Below are 19,848 nucleotides of genomic sequence, written 5' to 3'. Positions count from 1 at the left end.
AAGGACAGCTTCTATCCCGCTGTTACCAGACTATTGAACGGTTCTCTAGGATGATAAGATAGAATCTTGACCTCACAATCTAGCTCATCATAGTCTTGTACTTTATTGTCTACCTGCACTGCACTTTCTCTGTAACAACTGTAATGCTTTATTATATATTCTGTTATTGCTTTCCCTTATACTACCTGGATGTACTGATGTGTTGAAATGATTGGTATGGATGGCATGCAAAGCAAAGTTTTTCAGTGTCTCCTCCATTGAAGCTGTCTGCCTCTCTGAGTTCCTCCAGTATTTTGTGTGTATTGCATGATATTGCAGGTGTGGCCTCGCCAAAGTCTAGCACAAACACAACTTAATGCAACGCAGTGCTCACTCCATCTCGTGCCGCCTTAACGGTGATGACATTCGTCTCGCCCTTTCCTACCACCCTGTGAGCCTAGCATCCGACACAACATCCCCCGCAACTTCCACCAACTCCAACAGATTCCTACTGCTTTACCTCCCCCCCCCACCTTCTCCGCTCCGTAGGGTTCGCTCCCTCCGTGACTCCCTTGTCCATTCATCCCTCCTCGCTAATCTCCCTCCCTGCAAGCGGCCAAAGTGCCACACCTGCCCGTTCACCTCCATTCATGGCCCCAAACAGTCCCTCCACGGGAGGCAACAATTCGCCTCGAATTTGCTGGAGTCGTCTACTGTGTTCGATGCCGCCGATGTGACCCCCTCTGCGTTGTTAAGGCATGTCAAGAAATAAGGGACCGCTTCACTGAACATCTGTGCTCTATCCCCCAAAAGCAGATCTTCCCAGTGGCCAAACATTTCAATTCCCATTCCACTTCCCGTTCCGACGTGTTCAGTCAGAGCGTGGATGCATTTGGTCCATCACCTCCTCTTGTGCCAAGATGAGGCCACCCTCGGGGAGCAACACTTCATAATCCATCTGGCTTGCCTGCAACCTGATAGCATGGATATTAATTTCTCCTTCTGCTTAAAAAAAAATTTCCTTCCTCTTCAGTCCCCCCACCTCCCACCCCCCCTCCATCATGGGCACTAGCCTCCATCATATCCAGGACATCTTCAAGGAGCGATGCCTCAAAAAGGCAGCATCCATCATTAAGGACCCCCATCATGCAGGACATGCCCTCTTCTCATTGCTACCATCAGGAAGAAGGTACAGGAGCCTGAAGACAACCACTCAATGATTCAGGAATGGCTTCTTCCCCTCAGTCATCTGATTTCTGAATGAACATTGAACTCATGAACACTACCTCACTACTTCTTTAATTTCTGTTTTTTGCACAACTTATTTAATTTGCCTATTTAACATGTACATATATATATTTACTGCAATTCAGTTTTACTTTCTCTAATATTATGTATTACATTGTACTGCTGCCGCAAAGTTAACAAATTTCACGACATCTGCCAATAGTATTAACCTAATTCTGATTCTGATTCTAGTAGTATAGCCTGGACCACCGAGCACGTCCCCGAGCCCTGCTGTAGGCAACACGTAACAAAGGCAAATGAACATGATCCTACACTCGCTACGTTGGTGCCAGAAATGTGCCGACACTTGCGGCAGTTCACAATCCTTGCTGATTTGAATTGACGCCAACTCCGCATATTGCTGTATGTTTTGATGTATACGTGACAAGTAAGGGTAATCCTTAGCTTAATCAATGCCTCTGTGATGTACAGTTCCAAGAGAAAAACTGGGTAGGATTTGGTGGAACATTTGTAACACTAGTTAGGTAGGTCTGTACTTCCAATGCTCCCTCTAAGCAGAAGCCTGGTGCCTGTAATGAAAATCATTTTACAATTCTTTCTGTGTTCTTTCCTGATTCAGTTCAGGGCACTTGCAAGGGAGGTTCTGCACACGTGTTAAACACTTCGTTAGAACTAGCACACATTTATTTATTTATTGAGATAGGCCCTTCCGGCCCTTTGAGCCACACTGCCCCACAACCCCGACTTTAACCCTAGCCTAATCCCGGAACAATTCACAATGGCTACCAACGATACGCCTTTGGACTGTGCGAGGAAATCAAAGCACCCATACATTCCACGGGAAGGGTATATAGATTCCTTACAGATGAAGAAGCAACTGAACTCTGAACTATCACCCTGAGCTGTAATACTGTGGTGAACTACATATACCTGTCTGGACACGCCCCCCCCGCCCCCCGCTGACTGCTCCTGAGGCTCCTCCCACGGACCCCTATATACCGGGGTGTAAAGGCAATTGGAGACACAGCCCTGGCCTCAGTCTCCAGGATGTAGCGTGGTGGTCATTTGCTGCTTGTTCTTTCTTCCAGCCAATAAAAGCCTATATCTCGCCTCACGTCTCCGAGAGTTATTGATGGTGCATCAAATATGGTCCACAATACAGAAAGAAAATTAAATGTCTACAGCAACAGTGCCACAGAAATCAAGATAACATTTAACATCCACTAAACAAGCTTATCTGCAGAATGCCGACATCTTCCACACAGCCTTTTCACTCTCTCTAACTCCGACTCGCTATATTCCCCCTCGTTCACCATACTTGCCCCTCATTTTCTCCAACTCTTAGCACTAGCTCCTGCCATGACCAAGCCAAAGACAAGGCTCACCCCAAGACAAAGGAAGTTCCCCCTTTTTATACCCTTCAATACCCCTTACACTCATACTTCTCAAAGTTCAGAAAGTTCAAACTCAAACTACATACAGTATGTGTCACCCTAAGATTTGTATTCCTGCGGGGATACACAGTAAATCAAAGAATTATAATCAAATCAGTGGAAGACCACACCCAACAGGGTGGATAAACAATTAGTATGCAAAAGACAAAGAAGTGAAAATACACAAAGAAAAAATAATAATATTAAATAAATAGGCAATAAATATTGAGAACGTGAGATGAAGAGTCCTTGAAAGTGAGTCCACAGGTTGTGGGAGCATTTCGGTGATGTGATGAGAGAGTTGAATGAAGTTATCCCCTTTGGCTCAAGAGCCTGAAGGCTGGGGGGTAATAACTGTTCCTGAACCTGGTGGTGTGGGTCCTGAGGCTCCTGTACCTCCTCCCCAATGGCAGCAGCAAGAGGTGAGCATGTCCTGGATGGTGGGACCCTTGATGATGGACGCTGCTTTCCTGCTTTCAGTGCTCCATGTAGGTGTGCTCAGTGGTGGGGAGGGCTTTACCTGTGATGGACTGGGCTGTAGCCGCTGTTTTTTCTAGAATTTTCTGTTCAAGAACTTAAGAGTTTCCATACCATCCCTCGATGGTACTACCTCCAGCCCAGACAACATGTTTCTCACTGTGTTCCACTATCATGCCTGCAGACTTGAACTTCCTTGACTCCCTCAAAAATTTGTGTAGACCGGTTCTCTTATACTTTCTCAAAGCAATCTCACTACAAGTTAACAGCATTTTGTCTTATAGGCTTCCGTTTTATTTTAGCCTATCTCAAGGAGCATGGGTGGTGGGGTGGAGATACGAGGTGTAGGGAGCTCCTTCCTTCCATTAGACTGCTGGCCACCCTTGGGCAAGGTGGAGCGCCTGCTTAACCCCCTCCACCCCCCCCCGAGCAGGGTCACGTGAAGCCACGGGATGGTTGTACGAGCAGCCGGTGCAGATCATATTCTGGTTATGTGACTACTGACACCAGACAGACAATCTCTGAAGGAGTATTGATAATGGCTGGGATCCCCCGTCTTGTAAAGCAATGGTAAACCACTTCTGTAGAATTTGCCAAGAACAATCATGGTCATGGAAAGACCACGATCACCACGTCATACAACATGGCACATAATGAGGATGATGACTAAGGGAGAACTACCACTTAGCATATTTTTCCCTACCCTTACCTCCCTCTCTGCTTTCTGCGGTAATCACTCCCCCTGTGGTTCCCTTGTCCATTCATCCCCCTCCACTAATCTCCCTCCAGGGACAACCCTGCAAGTGGCCTTAGTGCTACACCTGTCCTCACCTCCACTCAGAGCCCCAGACGGTCCTTCGCGGTGAGGCAACGCTTCACCTGCGAATCTGCTGGGGTCACTTCCTGACTCGGGGACCGCTTTGCCGACCACCTCCGCAACATCTGGCACAAGCCCGGTGTCCGAACTGTTTAATTCCCATTCCCCTTCCTGGTCTGACACGTCGATCCACGGCCCCTTCTTGTGCCAAAGTGAGGCCACCCTCAGGGTGGAGGAACATCACATCCATCTGGGTAGTCTCCGACCTGATGGCATGAACATTGACTTCTCTAACTTCCGTTAATGCCCCTCCTCCCCTTCTTACCCCATCCCTGATATATTTAGTTTTTTTCCCCCTCCATTTTTTTTCTCTCTTTCTGCCCATCACCCTGCCTGTTCTCCATCTCCATCCCCCCCCTTTCTTTCTCCCGAGGCCTCCCGTCCCATGATCCTTTCCCTTCTCCAGCTCTGTATCACTTTCACCAATCACCTTTCCGGTTCTCAGCTTCACCCCACCCCCTCCGGTCTTCTCCTATCATTTCGCATTTCCCCCTTCCCCCACTATCAAATCTCTTACTGTCTTTCCTTTCAGTTAGTCCTGACGAAGGGTCTCGGCCCGAAACGTCAACAGCGCTTCTCCCTATAGATGCTGCCTGGCCTGCTGTGTTCCACCAGCATTTTGTGTGTGTTGCCTGATGCATGAATACTGATTTCTCCTTCCGGTAAACAACACTGCCCTCCCCCCCCCCCCCACCCCCTTCCATTATCCTCACTCTGATCTTTTTCTTGCTTGGGTCCCCTCCTCCTTCCCTTTCTCCTACTGTCAACTCTGTTCTCCTATCAGATTTTTTCCTCTCCAGCCATTGCCCTTCCCCACCTACCTGGCTTCACCTATCACCTTCCAGCTAGCCTCCTTCCCCTCCCGCCACCTTGTTATTCTGGCATCTTCCTCTTTCCTTCTCAGTCCTGAGGGTCTCGGACCGAAAAGCCGACTGTTTATTCACTTCCCTAGATGCTGCCTGGCCTGCTGAGTCCCTTTGTATGTGCTGCACTGCATCTCCAGCATCGGCAGACTTCCTTGCGTTTGTGGATCACATTTGACCCTTTCCTTGCAATCCCAAAATACATGAGGATTGAATTAAGACAAAAATGTCCACCAAAAGTCACACTCAGGTTTTGAGCGGCTAAACCAAACCAGAGAAAAGTCCTCCACGATGAATGAGTTGACCTCGTCAGAAGCATAAACCCCAAAGACTGAACGTAGCTACAAACAATTAACTCTCAAGAATTGTTTATTATTTATCCAAGAAATAAAAATACGATAAAGATGATGCTCGACACAACAGTACAACAGTTGTTTATGAGATGTAAACATCTGAGCAAAGGAAACCCAATTAAAATTAAAGATGTAAGCTGTAGGAATGAACCTTCCTAGACAAACTGAAAACAAGTATTGATGTCATACAAGAGAAATCTACAGCTGCTGGAAATCCATGCAACACACACACAAAATGCTGGAGGCCAGGTAGCATCTGTGGGAAAAACTACAGTTGACCTTTCAGGCCGAGACCCTTCGGCAGAAGTACCAACCTGCCGAGTTCCTCCAGCAATTTTGTATGTGTTACAAGTACAGATGTGTTTATGTATCCACTCATCCACTGGGAGCCTTAAACTATGTCCGGCTGGGACAGGACAGTCTACTGTGAAGGTACAAGAGAGTGGAGGTGCTTGAATCCACAACAACAGACAAGATTTTGGCTATGAAGCAAAGAAACAGGCCAGCTGGTGGTATAGTGGCATTAGCGCCAGACTTCGAGGCGAGTGTTCCCAGGTTTGAATCCAGAGTCTCCTTGCATGCTTTCCATCCGTACTGGGTGAGCATCGAGCTAACTTCGCCTCATAAAAAACAGACAAAATTCTAAAGAAATGGCAAAGTTGTCACTCAGTGCACCACAGGGTGCGGAGAGGAACAGAAGCTACGATAGATACAGGTCCTTCTTGCAACTACCATCAAGGAGGTGGATCGCCACGGTAACGTAGCAGTCAGCGTGTCGCTATTACAGCTTGGGGTGTCGGAGATTGGAGTTCAGTTCCAATGTCCCCTGTAAGCAAGTTTGTTTGTTCCTTCCCATGTGTGCATGGGTTTCCTCCAGGTGCCCCGGTTTCCTCCCACAGTCCAAAGTTGTACCAGTTACTGAGTTAATTGGTCATTGTAAATTTCCCCATGATTAGCCTCAGGTTAAGTCGGTGAGTTGTCGGGTGGAGTGACTCAAAGTGCTGGACGTGCCTGTTCTACACTGTTTCTTCACATAAATAAAGCACAAGAGTCCACTCCACCAGGTTCAGGAACAGTTACTGCCCTTCCACCATTATACTCCTGAACCACCGTGGATAATTCCACTCACCTCAACTCTGAACTGATTCCGTGACCTACACACACACTTTCAAGGACTCTACAACTTGTGTTCTCAACTTCTTTTTTTGAACAATTTGTTTTCTTTTGCATATTGGTTGTTTGTCAGTCTTTGTATATATATTGTTTTTCAGAAATTCCATTGTACTTCTTTATTTTCCTGTAAATATCTGCAAAAAATGTATCTCTTTATAATACATGGTGACATATGCATCAGTAAACCTTGGGACTCAGGGACTGGGTCTATATTTATTTTTTGTGACCTTATGTTTTGCTGCTATTGTGATTAACTGTGCTATCTGTGCCTTGTGCTGTGTGCTGTTGGTACTGCGTTTTACACATTGGTCCCAGAGGAACGCTGTTTCGTTTGACTGTATTCAGGGGCATGGTTGAATGACAATTAAACTTGAACCTGAACTTCGATCCAAGTTGGTCCCATTTGCCCATGTTTGGCCCTTATCCCTCCAAACCTTTCCGATCCACGTACGGTTTCAATTTTGTTAATGTACCTGCCTGAACCACTTTATCTGACAACTCATTCCATATATTGACCAGGCCCTTCGGCCCAGCTCATTCATGCTGACTAACATGCCCATCTAGGTGAGTTCCATTTACCCATGTTTGACCTGTTCAGAACATGGGACTGAATGGTTAGTTAGGTTCAAGGAGCTGAGTGGCCTCCTCCTGTTCCCAATTCGTTCAGCTTTCACTATGTGTAAACATAGGGAACATTGTTGTCCTGATGACTGATGGTTCTGGACCAGTCAGACAGAGGATCATAATATTCTGTACTTTGTCTAATTATGTCTTGTGGGCCACTGTAATGAAACAAGCCGGTGTACTCCAGCTAAATAGTGGTTGACAGTATTTTGTGTTATGCAATTCCAGATTATGTTCAAAATTCAACATAAATTTATCATCAAAGTACTTAAATTTCACCATATCGAGCATAGAACAGTACAGCACCAGAACAGGCCCTTCAGCTGCACCATTTAAATTAGTAATCAAATGGACAATTAAACAAAACCTGTCTGCCTACACAATGTCCATATCCTTCCACCTCCCTCACTTATCTAAACACCTCTTAAAAGTCTCTAATGTTTCTGTTTCTACAGCCACCCCAGGCAGCATATTCCACACCCCCACCTCCCCCCAACTCTGTGCAAAAAACTTGCCCTCGACATCTCAATAGTTCAATGTCTTCATTTAATATTAGACAATAGACAGTAGGTGCAGGAGTAGGCCATTCGACCCTTCTAGCCAGCACCACCATTCAATGTGATCATGGCTGATCATACACAATCAGTACCCTGTTCCTGCCCTCTCCCCATATCCCTTGACCCTGCTATCTTTAAGAGCTCTATCTAACTCTTTCTTGAATGCATCCAGACACTTGGCCTCCACTGCCTTCTGGGGCAGAGCATTCCACATATCCACCACTCTCTGGGTGAAAAAGTTTTTCCGCATCTCTGTTCTAAATGGCCTACCCCTTATTCTTAAACTGTGGCCTCTAGTTCTGGACTCACCCATCAGCGGGAACATGCTTCCTGCCTCCAGCGTGTCCAATCCCTGAATAATTTTATATGTTTCAATCAGATCCCCTCTCAACCTTCTAAACTCCAGTGTATACAAGCCCAGTCGCTCCAATCTTTCAACATATGACAGTCCCGCCATCCTGGGAATTAACCTTGTGAACGTACGCTGCACTCCCTCAATAGTAAGAATGTCCTTCCTCAAATTTGGAGACCAAAACTGAACACAGTTGGTCCATGGATTCATTAGAGAATGTATAGAATATACAACCTGAAATTCTTACTCTCTGCAGACATCCATGAAACAGAAGGAAAACCTAAAGAATGAATGACAGGAAGACATTAGACCCCAAAGACCCTTTCCCCACTTCCTCGCCCAAGCAGCAGCAAAACGTCAACCACTCTCCTTCCTCCACCTTTCAGTAGAAAGCATCATCCTCACCCCCCACCGCTCACCATGCTGGGAATAGCAGCCTCTGAGAAGACCATGAGTCCATCAAAACCTACTGTTCACCCCAAAAGCTTGGCAGTGTACAGGTTCTCCTTTGAAATTACCCCCTCTCACCTTCGATGGATGCCCTCTGGTATTAGACATTTCAAACCTTGGAGAAAGGTACCTGTTGTCTACTCTATCCATGTCCCTCAGAGTATTAAAATCCTTACAGGGGTTCCCACCCTGGGGTCAGCCGACCTCTTGCTTATTGGTATTGGTCCACGGGTAAGAAAAGGTTAGGAACCCCTGCTCTATCAGATCTCCCCTCTGCCTCTGCCACTCCAGAGAGAACAGCACAAGTTTGTCCAACCTCTTGTTACTGCACATGTCATCTAATCCAGGTAGCATTCTCGTAAACTTCTTCTGCACCCTCTCCAAAGCCTTCACATCCTTCCTATAATGGGGTGATCATGATATCTCTCTGAACCTTTCCTATACAAACTTCTTTCAAATGTTCTCATTGAGTCATAGGGAGACAGAGCATGGAAATGTGTCCTTCAGCTCAAGGGAAAACAGCCCATAGGACTTCATGATTAATGACGTATCTCTGACGTATGGTCGTTTCTATGACATGGGACATGTATATAGTCCGGTGCCACCACCATGGTGCCAGTCTTGGTTCAGATGGCAGTTTTTTTGCCTTTGAGTGAGAAGATCATGGTTCAAGCCCCACTCCCAGAAGCTGAAACAAGGGGACGTACACTCAGTTGCTGTCTTATAAGGTAAAATGGTACAATAGCTGGTTAATGCAAATATCTAATTAGCCAATCATGTGGCAGTAACTCAGGTCATGAAAGCATGCAGATGTGGTGAACAGATTCAGTTCTCATTCAGATCAAGCATCTAAATGTGATCTAAGTGACATTGACTGTGAAATGATAATTGGTGCCAGATGGGGTGCTTTGAGTATCTCAGAAACTGCTGATCTCCTGGGATTTCCATGCACAAGTTTACAGAGAATGGTGCAAAAAACAAAAAAAAACATCTTGTGAGCAGCAGTTCTGTGGGTGAAAATGCCTCGTTAATGAGTGAGATCAAAGGAGAATGGTTCAAGCTGACAGGAAGGTGACAGTAACTCTAATAACCATGTTATAAAAGAGTTGTTGAAGAGAGTGTCTCTGAATACACAGCGTCAAATCTTGAAGTACATTGTGCACAACAGCAAAAGACCACAGGAGGTACCTAATAAAGATGCCACTGAATGTAGTTACAAGATCATAGACCATAAGACCACAAAACATAGGAGCAGAATTAGGCCATTTGGCCCATCAGGTCCACTCCACCATTCAATCGTGGCTGATCTTTTTTTCCCTCATCAGCCCCAGTTCCCGGCCTTCTCTCTGTAACCATTGATGCCATTTCCAATTAAGAACCTATCAGTCTCTGCCTTGAATACACCCAACTACCTGGCCTCCACAGCTGCTTGTGGTAACAAATTCCACAAATTCACCACCCTCTGGCTAAAGAAATTTCACCTCATCTGTTTTAAGTGGACCCCCCTCTATCCTGAGGCTGTGTCCTCTTGTCCTAGACTCCCCCACCATTGGAAACATCCTTTCCACATCTACTCTGTCTTGGCCTTTCAACATTCGAAACATTTCAATGGGACCCGTCCTCCATCCTTCTGAATTCCAGTGAGTACAGACCCAGAGCCATCAAACCTTCCTCGCATGATAACCCTTTCATTCCCAGAATCATCCTCGTGAACCTCCTCTGAACCCCCTCCAATGCCAGCACATCTTTTCTTAGATGAGGAGCCCAAAGCTGTTCACAATACTCAAGGTGAAGCCTCACCAGTGCCTTATGATACTTCAGCATCACATCCCTGATCTTGTATTCTAGACCTCTTGAAATAAATGCTAACATGGAATTTGCCTTCCTCACCACCGACTCAACCTGCAAGTTAACTTCTAGTGTGTTTTGCACAGGACTCCCAAGGACTCACAAGATTAAAGTTGTTACTTAAAACTGTGTTACAGCAGAACTTCTTCTCTCAGAAAGTGGAGTTCTCTGCACCAGAAGCTGTGGAGGTTGGACTGCTGGGTGTGTTTTTACACAGGAAGCAGATACATTTTTTGAGGGGAAAATATATCAGCTTTGTCCTCCAAACTTTGCCAGCCTCTGTGAAAGAGAAACTTCCCAAGGACCCAAATGTTCCAAGCATGCTCAAAAGTAGCAGAGGTCACCGATGTTACAACAGGCTGGACTGCTCCTGACTCTCACCTCCCTGATGCTATTTGGATCTGGTCCATTCTCCAGCTACGCCTCCCAATTCAAGCTTCAAGATTGCTTAATGTAATGTTCAGTACGCAAGTGCAAAGGAGAACAAAATAATTGTTACTCTGGATCCGATGCAGTACAAAAAACCAGAATAATAGTAAGTCAAATCACTTTTATTGTCATTTCGACCATAACTGCTGGTACAGTACATAGTAAAAATGAGACAACGTTTTTCAGGACCATGGTGTTACATGACACAGCACAAAAAATAGACTGAACTACGTAAAAAAAAAACACAGAAAAAAAACACTAGACTACAGACCTACCCAGGACTGCATAAAGGACACAAAACAGTGCAGGCATTACAATAAATAATAAACAGGACAATAGGGCAGTAAGGTGTCAGTCCAAGCTCTGGGTATTGACGAGTCTGATAGCTTGGGGGAAGAAACTGTTACATAGTCTGGTCGTGAGAGCCCGAATGCTTTGGTGCCTTTTCCCAGACAGTAGGAGTATACATAAATGCATAAGATAGCTTATATAAGTAGATTGGTTATATATCCGTAAAGTGACGCTAGGCAGAGAGTGTCTGTACATAGGGTGACTCTGACAGGAAACGATAAAGGTCGTGGTAGTGGGGTAGGTTAGTGGATGAAGATATTGATCACCCTTACTGCTTGGGAAGAGCAAAAGTGTTTTGAGTTCTGGTGGAAGCTACGTAGCCTCCTCCCTGATGAGAGTGGGGGGCAGACAGTCCATGAGCAGGGTGGGCGGGATCCTTCACGACGTTACTGGCCCTTTTCCGACACCTTTCTGTACGTGTGTCCTGGATGGCAGGTCGGCTGGTGCTGGCGATGCGTTGGACAGATTTGACTCCCCTTCCTGTATTCCGAGCCGAAATCCACCGTGACATTCCAGCTAATTAAGCCAAAACACGCTCCGTCCCTGTAAGGTCTCAAGAAAAAAGCCTAGTGACAGCTTTGATTGTAAAATAAATAAGGCTTACAGTGGATTAATTCATGGCGATCCACCGTGCTCTCTCCAATAATGGCAGCCCAAGTATACGGCCAGGGAGGGTTAGGCAATGTGGGAGAGCAAGTGTGCGTTTAGTCTCATTAATCATACGTTAACTGCCTGCTCTCCTACCACTGAGCAAAGCACTAAAGGCATCGGCTTCAATGAGGTCGACACCACGGCACAAATGGAGCCTTTTAGCATACTCCAAACAAAACCTGTCGCCTCACTTGATATTTTCTCAAGCAAATATCTGCTTTGAATGGCGCAGTATGACATCTTGAAAGAAGAATGCTTGGAATGGCAGGCAGGTTAGGGATGGCAGATTGCCACAAGGCTGAATCAGCAGGTTCTGAAGAGTTAATGACCCTTTTCTGCCTGGCTTGGAGACTTTGACATTAGCCAAATTTAATCCTTGTTTTCAGACCCTGACGTGGTCTTGCTCTTGGCTCCCTGCCCCTCTAAATTACTGGGCTGTTCCGCCAGAGACATGGAGGATGCTGGTGCTTTTCCGAAGCAGTGGGAAATATAGAGTCTGAGTTAATAGAGGGGAGGCTGGTTTTTCTGATGGACTGGGGTCCTCAGACCCTTCTGTTATAGGTAGGTGACCATGGCAAAAAGAACTGCTCTGCTAGGTCACCTATTAACCTCCTTCACTCCAGGAAATATCCTCTCCACATCAACTCTATCTAGGCCTTTCAATGTTTGATTGGTTTCAATGAGATTTCGTCCCCCTCACCCCCATTCTTCTAAACTCCAGTACTTATTTATTTAGAGGTACAGTGCAGAACAGACCTTTTGGCCCAACAGGCCGCACCACCCAGCAACCCACTGATTTAACCCCAGCTTCTCACAGGACTATTTACAATGACCAGTTAACCTATTAACCAGTAGGTCTTTTGACCGTGGGAGGAAACCGGAGCACCCAGAGGAAACCCACACCATCATGGGGAGAACGCACATGGGGCTCCAGAAATGAACTCCGAAATGCAGGACACCCCGAGCTGTGATAGCATTATGCTAACTGCTACACAGCTGTGGTTCCCCCCAAAACAGGCCCAGGTCCAACAAGCGGTAGTGTAAACTGTGGAAGGTTCTATCCCCACCACTGATCATCTGCAGTGCATTTTACTAACCAAAGGACCATTTATTTTTATTCTTTCCCTTAGCTAACCAATGTTCTATCCACGTACTGTGTTTGTAGGTTAATAATAATAATACTTTATTGATCCCGAGTGGGAAACTCTGTTACAGCAGCAACATTTATAAACATACTTAGCAGTGTTCAGACTTAACTAATAATAAAGCACAGAATAATAATATACATAATTATAATTTACCAGTGTGCAATAATTTGTAATAACGTATGAAATAAAACAGACTATTGTACTATGATGTGTGTTCTCCTGTCACACAGAGATGAACTGTTGTACATGCTTATTGCATTTGGAAGGAAAGATTTTCTGTAATGATCCTTGTGACGGCAGAGCTGAATGAATCTGATCAAAAGGGTGTTCCACTGCTTATTCAGCCGGTCATGGAGAGGATGTGCCAGAATGTCCAAAATGAATAACAGTTTGTTTAGTGACCTCCTCTCCACCATTAACTCAAAAGAGTCCGGGTTGTAGCCAAGGGCGGATCTAGTCTTTCTGATGAATTTACTTAGTCTTTTTCCATCACCAGCACCTGTGCTGCTCTCTCAACGTAAAGCCATGAAGAAGACTGCACTCGCTAGAAAAGATCTCCAGCACCCTACTGCGCACATTGAAGGATCTCAGCTTCCTTAGGAAAGAGAGTCTGCTCATTGAAATTGCTCATTGTAAAATGTCCTGTGATTAGGCCGCAGTCAAATCTTGCAAATGTACCTGGCTGGAGCACTTCCTCTGGCAGCTCATTCCAGGTACCCACTAAGCTCAGGGTAAAGGAGTTACCATCAGCTTTCTTAAAATTGCCTCCCTTCTCTTATGCCCTTCAATTTTGGGCTTCACAACTCTGGGGAAAAGACCATGACTTTGTCCATTCACCTCCTGAATTTAGAAACTTCTATGTGGTCACCCTTCACTCTCCTATGCTCCAAGGATAAAAAGAGCCAAATGAGCAAATCCTTCCCTTAAACTCAGACCCTCGAGGCCAGGGGTTCCCAACCTGGGGTCCACGGACCACCTTGGTTAATGGTTGGGATCCATGGCATAAAAAATGTTGGGAACCCCTGCTCTAGTCCTTGCAGCATCGTTGTGAATTTCTTCTGCATCCTCTTGCCAATGTTCTTCCTTTAACAGGGTGATCGAAACCGTACACAAAACTCCAAGTGCGGCCTCACAAACGACCTATACAACAGCAACATGATATACTTCCCTACTCTTGAATATATTGCCCTGACTGATGAAGGCCAGCATGATAAACACCATCTTCAACACTACCCTCCCCCCCCCCCACCAAGGTGGAGGTGTCAAGGATGAGAACATTTGTTTAAGGTGAGAAGGAGGAGGTTTAGAGGGGATCTGAGGCAGGATATTTTTCACCTGGGTGGTGGTGGTGGGGGGCAGAATGGTTGCAACTTGGAATGTCCTGCCTGAGGGGGTGTGATGCAGTCTGTTCCATCATGGGCACAGCCTTGCTGACTGACAACACCTCAAGGTGTCTGTCATTAAAGACTCTCGCCACTTTGGTTGTGCCCTCTAATCATTATTACCAACAAGGACCGACACTCGATGATTCAGAAACAGCTTCTTCCCTTCCAACATCATATTTCTGAATGGCCAATAATCATGAAGGCTACCTCATTGTTCCTTTAATTTATTTTTTTATGATTTATAGATTTTTATGACTTTGCATGGTACTGCAGCCACAAAACAGCAAAGTTTCGCATCAGACATCAGTGATAATAGAAGTTTAAAGTTCAAAGTTTCTGCCACTGTCTGTAAGGAGTCTTAACGTTTTTCCTGTGACCGTGTGGGTTTCCTGCAGGTGCCATCATTTCCTGCCACAGTCCAAAGACGTACCAGTTGGTAGGTTCACTGGTCATTGTAAATTGTCCTGTGATTAGGCTGGGGTTAAATCGGGGGTTGCTAGTAATGCCGCTCAAAGGATCAGAAGGGCCCGTTCCACGCTGTTTCTCAATAAATAAATAAATACATTTATTATCAAAGTACGTCAACCATATCCTACCCTGAGGTTCATTTTCTTTCAGGTATTCACAGAAAGAAGCACAATAGAATCAATGAAAAACCACATATAACATAGACCGACAGACAGCCAATGTGTAAAGACAACAAATTGTGCAAATCCTCAAAAGGAAAGAAGAAAAAAAACCAAGAATAACGATTAAATAAACAATAATAGAAAATATGAGCTGTAGAATCATTGAAAGTGAGCCCACAGGCTGCGTTTGATGATCAGTTCAGTGTTAAAGTGAGTGAAGTTATCCATTGCTGGTTCAGGAGCCTGATGATTGAAGGGTAATAATTGCTCATGAACCTGGTGGTGTGGGTCCTGAGACTCCTGTACCTCCTCCCTGATGCCAGCAGCAAGAAGATAGCATGGGCTGGATGGTGAGGGTCCAGACATTTAAGAAATAACTGGATAAGCTGTGCATAGACAGCTACTGACATAATGAGGGTAAACCGGATTACTGTAGAAAGGTACTGCAGCCCGCACAAGCATGGAAGAATTGGAATTGCAAATGGAATTGGTTTATTATTGTCACATAGACAGACAGACAGACTGGCACATGGACAAACTGAGTGCCCTGGCAGATAATAGCAAGTTTCTAGAGTCACAAACTCAAGAAAATCTGCAGATGCTGGAAATCCAAAGCAACACTCACCAAATGCTGGAGGAACTCAGCAGGCCGGGTAGCATCTATGGTAAAGAGTAAACGGTTGATGTTTTGGGCCGAGACCCTTCATCAGAACCGGAAAGGAAGGGCAAAAATCAGAGTAAGAAGGTGGGGAGAGGGGAGGGAGAGGTACCATGTGGTAGTGAGAGGTACAACTGGGTCAGGGGGATGGGTGAAATGAAGAACTGGGAAGATGACTTGTGAAAGACATAAAGGGTTGGAAGAGGAAGATGGGACAGAAGTCCATGGAAGAAAGGGAAGGAGGAGGAGCAGCAGAGGGAGGTGATGGGCAGGTAAGGACACAAGGTGAGAGAGGGAAACAGGAATGGGAATGGTGAAGGAGAGGGGAGGTCGACGATTGGTTGAAGTTCAAGTAATCAAAGTTCATGCTATCAGGTTACAGGCTACCCGGACGGAATATGAGGTGTTGCTCCTCCATCCTGAGTGTGGCCTCATCGTGGCAGTGGAGGAGATCACGGACTGACATGTCAGAATGGGAGTGGGAAATGGAATTAAAATGAATAGCTACAGATCTTCTTGCGTGGCCACTTTCAGTGAGTAGTCACTAGACAGATAGACAGACAGACAGACAGGTAGCTAGCTAGATAGAGAGACAGGTAAACTGACAGAAAGACTGATAGAGCTTATTGAGAAAGTAAGGAGGCATGGGATCCAAGGTGACATTGCTTTGCCCAGATCTGGCTTGCCCACAGAAGGCAAAGAGTGGTTGTAGATGGGTCATATTCTGCATGAAGTTTGGTGACCATTGGTGTGCCTCAGGGATCTGTTCTGGGACCCTTACTCTTCGTGATTTTTGTAAATGACCTGGATGAGGAAGTGGAGGGATGGGTTAGTAAGTTTGCTGATGACACAAAGGTTGAGAGTGTTGCGGATAGTGTGGAGGGCTGTCAGAGGTTACAATGAGACATTGATAGGATGCAAAACTGGGCTGAGAAGTGGCAGATAGAGTTCAACCCAGATAAATGTGAGGTGGTTCATTTTGGTAGGTCAAATATGATGGTAGAATATAGTATTAATGATAAGACTCTTGGCAGAGGGATCTTGGGGTCCGAGTCCATAGACGCTCAAAGCAGCTGTCCATGTTGATTCTGCTGTTAAGAAGGCATATGGACCCTGTATACGGACCCTATATAGGACCCTGGTCAGACCCCACTTGGAGTACAGTGCTCAGTTCTGGTTGCCTCATTACAGGAAGGATGTGGAAACTATAGAAAGGGTGCAGAGGAGATTTACAAGGATGTTGCCTGGATTGGGGAGCATGCCTTATGAGAATAGGTTGAGTGAACTCGGCCTTTTCTCCTTGGAGCGATGGAGGATGAGAGGTGCCTTGATAGAGGTGTATAAGATGATGAGAGGCATTGATCGCGTGGATAGTCAGAGGCTTTTTTCCCAGGGCTGAAATGGTTGCCACAAGAGGACACAGGTTTAAGGTGCTGGGGAGTAGGTACAGAGGAGATGTCAGGGGTAAGTTTTTTACTTAGTGAGTGGTGAGTGCGTGGAAGGGGCTGCCGGCAACGGTGGTGGAGGCGGATACGATAGGGTCTTTTAAGAGACTTTTGGATAGGTACATGGAGCTTAGAAAAATAGAGGGTTATAGGTAAGCCTAGTAATTTCTAAGGTAGGGACATGTTTGGCACAACTTTGTGGGCTGAAGGGCCTGTTTTGTGATGTAGGTTTTCTATGTTTCTAGATAGAAAGTCAGATGCAGATAGACAGGGAACTAGTTGGAAAGATAGATAGAATGATAGATAAATAGACAGATAGATACACGGATATACAGATAAATGGGTAGATGGACAGATAGAGATGCAGTAGCTGGGAGAAGCTGGTAGACAGGGCCTTGACCTTCCTGGTCTGGTAGTTTCTGTTAGTACTATTATCTACCTGTAACTGGCAGTGAGTTAATTTCCCTTCTTGGGCAACACCATTTTCTCTGAAAACGTTCCTGCCACATGGAAAATAGCCACACAGTGAGCGCTGAAGCAGAGCTCTTCATGGCAGTTCAGGAAATACCCTGCCAAGCTGAAGCCTTGACTTCCTTTTCTTTCAGTGGCATTTTAGCTGAGCTGAAAGATCTCATCTTGAACTGATTATCTCTGAAAAACAAAGCAGGCCCCTGCGCTCATGAAAACCACTTGCTGAGCTCAGGGGAGATGGATGATTTCCACGAGCCCTCCCAACAGTGGCGCCAATCCATCAGCTCCGGCTGGGGGACAGACCTCACACCCAGAGCTTCTCCACCTCTCAGAACCCTTCATCATTTCTCCTGGACATTGAACTTCGCCCAGCGCGGGCCGTGAGCCATCACTGTTACACAGAAGGAGACAAGGAAGTCAATCCGGAAAGCATTTCCATATGTGGGTAAACTGTGAGCAGCTGATTGAACACATTTGGGTAACTGACGTGGCAAGTGAGGGTTGAATTGTCTGAATCGATTCACCAATAGAAACACCATTGAGAACTGGTAAAACAAGTATCGAAGAGACCTTGACTGCTCCCCCTCCTTCTTATTCTGGCTTCTGCCCCTTTCCTTCCCAGTCCTGATGAACGGTCTCAGCCCGAAATGTCGATTCTTATTCCCCTCTATCGATGCTGCCTGAGCCGCTGAGTTCCTACAACGTTTTGTGTGTGTTACTCTCAGAATGAGTTGTCTGAATGGCTCACCAATGGGGAAAGTGCCATCACAAAATGGCACAACAGTGCCTCCCACTTTCTTAGAAGTTTGAACAAACTTGGCACCTGAAACTTTGACCACCCTCTATAGATGCTCTGTGGAGACTATCCTGACTGGTTGTAGAAAGTAAGATAGATAGATACCTTATTGATCACAAAGGAAACTATATTACAAGTGCACAGATATACACATCACATTCTGGCATGAAATGGAAAAGTTTAAAGAAACTGGTGGATACAGCTCACTCCATGACAGGAAAAGAACTCCCCACCATTGAACACATCTACGACAATCATTGCCACCAGAAAGCAGCATCCCTCATCTCGGAACCTCACCATCCAGGCCAGGCTCTCTTCACACTGGGAAGGAGGTACAGGAGTCTTAAATCCCACACCAGCAGGTTCAGGAACAGCTAATACCTTACAAACATCAGCCTTCTGAACCGGTGTGGATAACTTCACTCATCTTAACACAGAACTGATTCCACATCCTGTGGATTCACTGTTAATGATTCTACAACTCATCTTCTCAGCAGTTTTTATTTATTTTGTTTGCACCGTTTGTCTTCTTTTGCACATTGGTTGTTTGTCAGTCTTTGTGTGTAGTTTTTCATCGATTCTATTGTATTTCTTTGTTCTCTGTGAATGCCTGTAAGAAAATGAATCTCAAGATAGTATATGGTACTTTGAGAATACATTACTTTGAACTTTGAACAATAGAAACACCATCTCCAATGTGACTGATTACTAAATGGTGAAAAATAGATACCTTTCTTGAAGGTCTTGGCTCTAAACATCAACTGTTTACTCCCCTCCATGGTCTGGACTTACAGCATCTGTAGAATCTTCTGTGTTTATGACTTTCTTTTATTCTGTTTCTCCATTCCTCAAAATCCCTCAATGTCCAGAAATCCCTGTAGTTGTTACCCTTAGCTTTCACCCACGAAGGAATAAGTTGGCCCTAAATTCTCTCCATCTCTTCTTTGAATAATTCCCTCTGTGCAGGAGGGGACTGACTTCCAGGTATTGGTCCAAGAGCCATGAGGTAACGTTTCAGCTCTATAAAACTCTGATTAGACCACACTTGGAGTATTGTGTTCAGATCTGGTCACCTCATTGTAGGAAGGATGTGGAAGCTTTAGAGACGGTGCAGAGAAGATTTAACAGGATGCTGACTGGATTAGAGAGCATAATTTATGAGGATAGGTTGAGCAAGTGAGGATTTTTCTTGCTGGAGTGAAGGAGGATGAGAGGCGACGTGATAGAGGTGTAGAAGATGATAAGAGGCTGAGTGCCTTTTTCAGTGTGGCAATGGCTAACAGCAGAGGACCTCCTTTTAAACTGTTTGGAGGAAAATATAGAGGGGGATATCGGAGGAGGGTTTTTTGCACTGAGAGTGGTGGGTGCCTGGGGTGGTGATAGAGGCAGATACATCAGGCTGAAACATAGATAGGCACACGGATGATAGAAAAATGGAGGCTATGAGTGGTGGCATGGTAGCGTAGTGGTTAGCACAGCACTTTACAATGGGGATGACCTGGGTTCAATTCCCATTGCTGCCTGTAAGGAGAATTATGTTCTCCTCATGACCGCACGGGTCTTCTTTGGGTGTTCTGGTTTCCTCCCACAGTCCAAAGACATACCGGTTGGTAGGATAATTGATCATTGTAAGTTGTCCCGTGACTAGGCT

The sequence above is a fragment of the Hypanus sabinus genome, chromosome 3, assembly GCF_030144855.1.
Source record: "Hypanus sabinus isolate sHypSab1 chromosome 3, sHypSab1.hap1, whole genome shotgun sequence".
NCBI classification, from domain to species: Eukaryota; Metazoa; Chordata; class Chondrichthyes; order Myliobatiformes; family Dasyatidae; genus Hypanus; species Hypanus sabinus.
This window is presented reverse-complemented; position numbering follows the sequence as displayed.